The sequence below is a fragment of the Ovis canadensis genome, chromosome 1 (assembly GCF_042477335.2).
Source record: "Ovis canadensis isolate MfBH-ARS-UI-01 breed Bighorn chromosome 1, ARS-UI_OviCan_v2, whole genome shotgun sequence".
Taxonomy (NCBI): Eukaryota; Metazoa; Chordata; class Mammalia; order Artiodactyla; family Bovidae; genus Ovis; species Ovis canadensis.
Window position 1 is genome coordinate 239115993 of NC_091245.1, and position 5870 is coordinate 239121862.

General features: G+C 43.1%; 1 non-coding gene across 1 annotated transcript; it reads right to left on the reverse strand.

Moving 5' to 3' along the window:
* Window positions 1-5368: 5368 nt before the first annotated feature.
* On the reverse strand, window positions 5369-5441 carry TRNAC-GCA (transfer RNA cysteine (anticodon GCA)). Its single transcript has one exon. It is a non-coding gene; the product is annotated as a tRNA-Cys (tRNA).
* Window positions 5442-5870: the final 429 nt, after the last annotated feature.

Below are 5870 nucleotides of genomic sequence, written 5' to 3' on the forward strand. Positions count from 1 at the left end.
GCATCTTGCATTTTTTCCTATCTTGTTGCTATAAGGAATCAGTATTAGAGCCAACAGACAAAAACCTTTTTTAGCTTCTCCTTCAGTGTGTGACAAACAGTCCACAAACAGAAATGGGTGGATATCAGACTCTGTGTGTTCCATTAATAGATAGAAGAAGGAAGCCAATAGCGGCATTCTCAGTGACACTCCATATCTTAATGTGGAATTTTGCCCCCTCTTCCTTTTTATTTCCCTCCTTGGAGAGTTCCTATTATGATTAATAAAATCTTATTAAATCTTTTAGGTTATGAACCCCTTTCAGAATGAAGGGGACATTTAGATATCTATCAAGGAAAAAATCTCCTAAGTTCATTGAGTTAAAAAAAATCCCATTTAGTAGGAAAGGAAACAGAGGATAGGGTGGATTTCAATTTGGAATTTCCTGGACATAGCAATTATAAAGTGATTCACAACTTGGAAACATCTGCCCAGATTTTGTCTTTTTGCTACTAAAGAAAGAAAATCAATGCATAATGATTACAGAGTTTGATAACTGGATCATTTTCTAAATAGGCTGACTTAACTGGGTGTTATTTGTCTTGTGTGTGTGTGTGTGTGTGTGTAACTCAGTCATGCTGTTTTTCTTGGGGGAGGGGATCACATTTTGCGTAAATATCCTCTGCAATAATGGAGCCAAAACACGCCTTCTGATCAGCCCTGATGTGTTTCTTCCCTGAAGCACTGAAATCATCTTGTACCACTTTCAAATCATCATGTATCACTCTCAGTACAAAGCAGCAGTATTTCTGAAGCAATATCAATTGCTCCATAGACTGTGCATTGGGCATTAGTACATCATATCATATACTTTTCATTAATGATAATTTCTCCCATTTTCAGAATAAGGATCTCACACTTTCAGGAAAGATGTCAGGAAGGCTCATTTCTCATCTGTACCTGCATCTTCCCAAGGGATATCTGTTTTTCAGTTATTCCTTTCTATCTAGATATATACTAGAGTTAAAGCTGTAAAGTCCTCATCTGCTATTGTTAAAACCTCTGGTGGAAGGCCCAGATTTTCAGTCATGTCTCTGTCCACCACAACTTTGAGAGGTCCACTCAATTTATACCCCAGTGGAGGGTATCAGAGGTCTGAGGGTCAAAACTTTCTTACAGAGCATTTGCCTTTTCTGGCTGAACTCTGGACAATAACAAATGATTAAGTCATACTCTTATGGCTAGAATATTTGAATGAAGAGTTCCAAAGAATAGCAAGGAGAGATAAGAAAGCCTTCCTCGTTATCAATGCAAAGAAATAGAGGAAAACAACAGAATAGGAAAGACTAGAGATCTCTTCAAGAAAATTAGAGATACCAAGGGAACATCTCAAGCAAAGGTGGGCTCAATAAAGGACAGAAATGGTATGGACTTAACAGAGGCAGAAGATATTAAGAAGAGGTGGCAAGAATACACAGAAGAACTATACAAGAAAGATCTTCATGACCCAGATAATTACGATGGTGTGATCACTCACCTAGAGCCAGACATCCTGGAATGTGAAGTCAGGTGGGCCTTAGGAAGCATCACTACGAACAAAGCTAGTGGAGGTGATGCAATTCCAGTTGAGCTATTTCAAACCCTGAAAGATGATGCTGTGAAAGTGCTGCACTCAATATGCCAGCAAATTTGGAAACCTCAACAGTGGCCACAGTACTGGAAAAGGTCAGTTTTCATTCCAATCCCAAAGAAAGGCAATGCCAAAGAATGCTCACTACCCAAAATTGCATTTATCTCACACACTAGTAAAGTAATGTTCAAAATTTTCTAAGCCAGGCTTTAGCAATATGTGAACCGTGAACTTCCAGATGTTCAAGCTGGTTTTAGAAAAGGCAGAGGAACCAGAGATCAAATTGCCAATATCCGCTGGATCATGGAAAAAGCAAGAGAGTTCCAGAAAAACATCTATTTCTGCTTTATTGACTATGCCAAAGCCTTTGACTGTGTGGATCACAATAAACTGTGGAAAACTGTGAAAGAGACGGGAATATTAGACCACCTGACCTGCCTCTTGAGAAACCTATATGCAGGTCAGGAAGCAACAGTTAGAACTGGACATGGAACAACAGACTGGTTCCAAACAGGAAAAGGAGTACGTCAAGGCTGTATATTGTCACCCTGCTTATTTAACTTCTGTGCAGAGTACATTGTGAGAAACCCTAGGCTGGAAGAAGCACAAACTGGAATCAAGATTGCTGGGAGAAATATCAATAACCTCAGATATGCAGATGACACCACCCTTATAGCAGAAAGTGAAGAAGGGCTAAAGAGCCTCTTGATGAAAGTGAAAGAGGAGAGTGGAAAAGTTGGCTTAAAGCTCAACATTCAGAAAACGAAGATCATGGCATCTGGTCCCATCACTTCATGGCAGATAGATGAGGAAACCATGGAAACAGTGGCTGACTTTATTTTTTTGGGGCTCCAAAATCACTGCAGATGGTGATTGCAGCCATGAAATTAAAAGACACTTACTCCTTGAAAGAAAAGTTATGACCAATCTTCGGTTCAGTTCAGTTCAGTTGCTCAGTAGTGTCCGACTCTTTGCGACCCCATGAACCACAGAATACCAGGCCTCCCTGTCCATCACCAACTCCCGGAGTTCACCAAAACCCATGTCCATTGTGTTGGTGATGTCATCCAACCATCTCATCCTCTGTTATCCACTTCTCCTCCTGCCCTCAATGTTTCCCAGCATTAGGATCTTTTTAAATGAGTTAGTTCTCCACATTAGGTGGCCAGAGTATTGGAGTTTCAGCTTCAACATCAGTCCCTCCAATGAACACCCAGGTCTGCTCTCCTTTAGGATGGCCTGGTTGGATCTCCTTGCAGTCCAAAGGACTCTGAAGAGTCTTCTCCAACAACACAGACAGCATGTTAAAAAGCAGAGACATTACTTTGTCAACAAAGATCCATCTAGTCAAAGCTATGATTTTTCCAGTAGTCATGTATTGATATGAGAGTTGGATTATAAAGAAAGCTGAGCAATAAAGAATTGATGCTTTTGAACTGTGGTGTTGGAGAAGACTGTTGAGAGTCCCTTGGACTGCAAGGAGATCTAACCAGTCCATCCTAAAGGAGATCAGTCCTGGCTATTCATTGGAGGGACTTATGTTGAAGCTGAAACTCCAATATTTGGCCACCTGATGAGAAGAGCTGACTCATTTGAAAAGACCCTGATGTTGGGGAAGATTGAGGGCAGGAAGAGAAGGGGATGACAGAAGATGAGATGGTTGGATGGCATCATTGACTCAACGAACATGAGTTTGGGTGAACTCCAGGAGTTGGTAATGGACAGGGAGGCCTGGTGTGCTGCGGTTCATGGGGTTGCAAATAGACACAACTGAGGGACTGAACTGAACTTGTGGCTAGATAATACTATATATACTAAGTTTATTGTATTATCCCATCCAGTTTAGGACAAGTAAGAAATGTTACCAGTCTCCTCTTCGAAAGACTCTCCAAATGTATACGTTGAATTTAACCATGTGGCCCACATCAGGGCTAAAAAGTCTAGTTTATGAATGGGAGATTGAGCTTTTAGCAATGACTAGCAAATGCCAGGGTTTTCTTTCTCCACCTATTTACTTTTTTTTTTTTTTTTTTTACTTTTTAAAAATATAATACTACTGGTAAGGCTTATGAGCCAGTGGCCATATATGATGTGTAATGCTTATTGAAATTAGGAGAATTCAAATGATGATGTTTCGATAAAAACAGTTTCTTGGGTGTGACCTCAGCATCATGGTACTGTGACTCATTCTGTCTCTGCCCTTTGATCTAAGGAGTAAAACATCCATAACTCAATGAAAGTTCCTCATACCAGGACATTGGCGAGTTCCATACATCCGTATATCAAACGGTGGGTGGACTGAACACATAGAAGAGGCAGAACCAAGGGAAACGTAGAAGTGGTTCCCGAAACCTTGGATTCCCTGCCATATCAAGTAAACCTGCAGTCCAGGAGAACCCAGTGGCAACAGGGAAGCAGTGTAGGTGACTCCAGATTCCTGGGTGTAGCAGTGCTCACTAGCACAGGCGACTGGCAGCAGCAGCAGCAGTGCCACCTGTGGCCCCCATCCCTCCATCTGTGAACACCACCCCAGAAGTGGCAGAGGCACCTGTGACCCCGGCTCCCTGCAGACCTTTCTTCCTCCACTACACCTGTTTCCCCCCACCCAGGCATTCCTGATCACAGTGGAGGTACCTGCCATCCTGGGGTCCCCAGCAGCAACACCAGTGACAGCAGCAACACTGGCACACCAAGGCACCAGCAATGCTGGAGGCAGAAGCAGTGAGGGCACCTCACAGTGACACCTCTGACAGAAGTGTTGGAGAGTGGAAAGTTCTGGTTCTCAACAGCAGGCAGAGGAAGCTCAAGTGAGAGAACCAACAATTTGTGCTACAGTGCCATCTACGGAAGGAAATGGAGAAGGAAATGGCAACCCACTCCAGTGTTCTTGCCTGGAGAATCCCAGGGACGGAGGAGCCTGGTGGGCTGCCATCTATGGGGTCGCACAGAGTCGGACACGACTGAAGCAACTTAGCAGCAGCAGCAGCAGCAGTAAGTAGAGAACCCACTCCAGTACTCTTGCCTGGAAAATCCCATGCGTGGAGGAGCCTGGAGGGCTGCAGCCCATGGGGTTGCAAAGAGTTGGACAGAACTGAGTGACTTCACTTTCACCTTTCACTTTCATAAATTGGAGAAGGAAATGGCAACCCACTCCAGTGTTCTTGCCTGGAAAATCACAGGGACAGGGGAGCCTGGTGGGCTGCCGTCTATGGGGTCGCACAGAGTGGGACACGACTGAAGCTACTTAGCAGCAGCAGCCATCTACTGAAAGATAAAAGAAAGACTGCTAATTGCCCATCTGTTGGATTGTTATAAAAATAAACAAGTAAAACAAACAAACAAACAAACAAAAACTTTACTTACAGAGGAAATGTATTCACTACTTAAAATGGACCAGCAGCAGAACCGCTCATCAAACACCATGAAGAACCACAGTAACACTGTACCATAAAAAAGAAAATGACAATTCTTCAAAAACCAAACTTAAAAGCATGGAATATTACAATCTAACTGAGAGAAAATTCAACCTAGTTGTGAAGCTCAACAAGCTACAAGAAAATTCAGAAAGGCAATTCAATGAGTTCATGAATAAAATTAATGAACAGAAGGAATGCTTTGCTAAAGAGACTGAAAATGAAGTTGTTCAGTCATGTCCGACTCTTTGTGGCCTCATGGACTGTAGCCCAGCAGGCTCCTCCACCCATAGAATTTTCCAGGCAAGAGTACTGGATTGGATTGCCATTTCCTTCTCCAGGGGATCTTCCTGACCCAGGGATCGAACCTGGGTCTCCTGCTTTGCAGGCAGACACTTTACCATCTGAGCCACCAGGGAAGCGCAGAGAGAGAGAGAGAGAGAGAGAGAGAGAGAGAGAGAGAGAGGGAGGGAGAGGGGGAGGGGGAGGGGGAGGGGGAGGGGGAGGGGGAGGGGGAGAGGGAGGGAGGGAGAGAGGGAGGGAGGGAGGGAGGGAGAGAGAGAGAGAGAGACGGTAACTCTGATAAAAAAACTGAACAGATATTACGAAATGAAAGAACTAAAAATATGAGATAAAGAAAGCATTAGAAAACAGAGAAAATAGTGCAGACCATAGGGAAGAGAGAATTATCAAGCTGAAAAGTAAAAATCTAGAAATAATTCAGGTAGAAGAGGAGATAGAACTGAGATCTAAAGATAAATGAAAAAATTCTATAGGTACTACTTGACGTCATTGAGAAAGGTGACCTAAGGATAACAGTTATCCCAAGAGAAAAGAGGAAGGAGGGG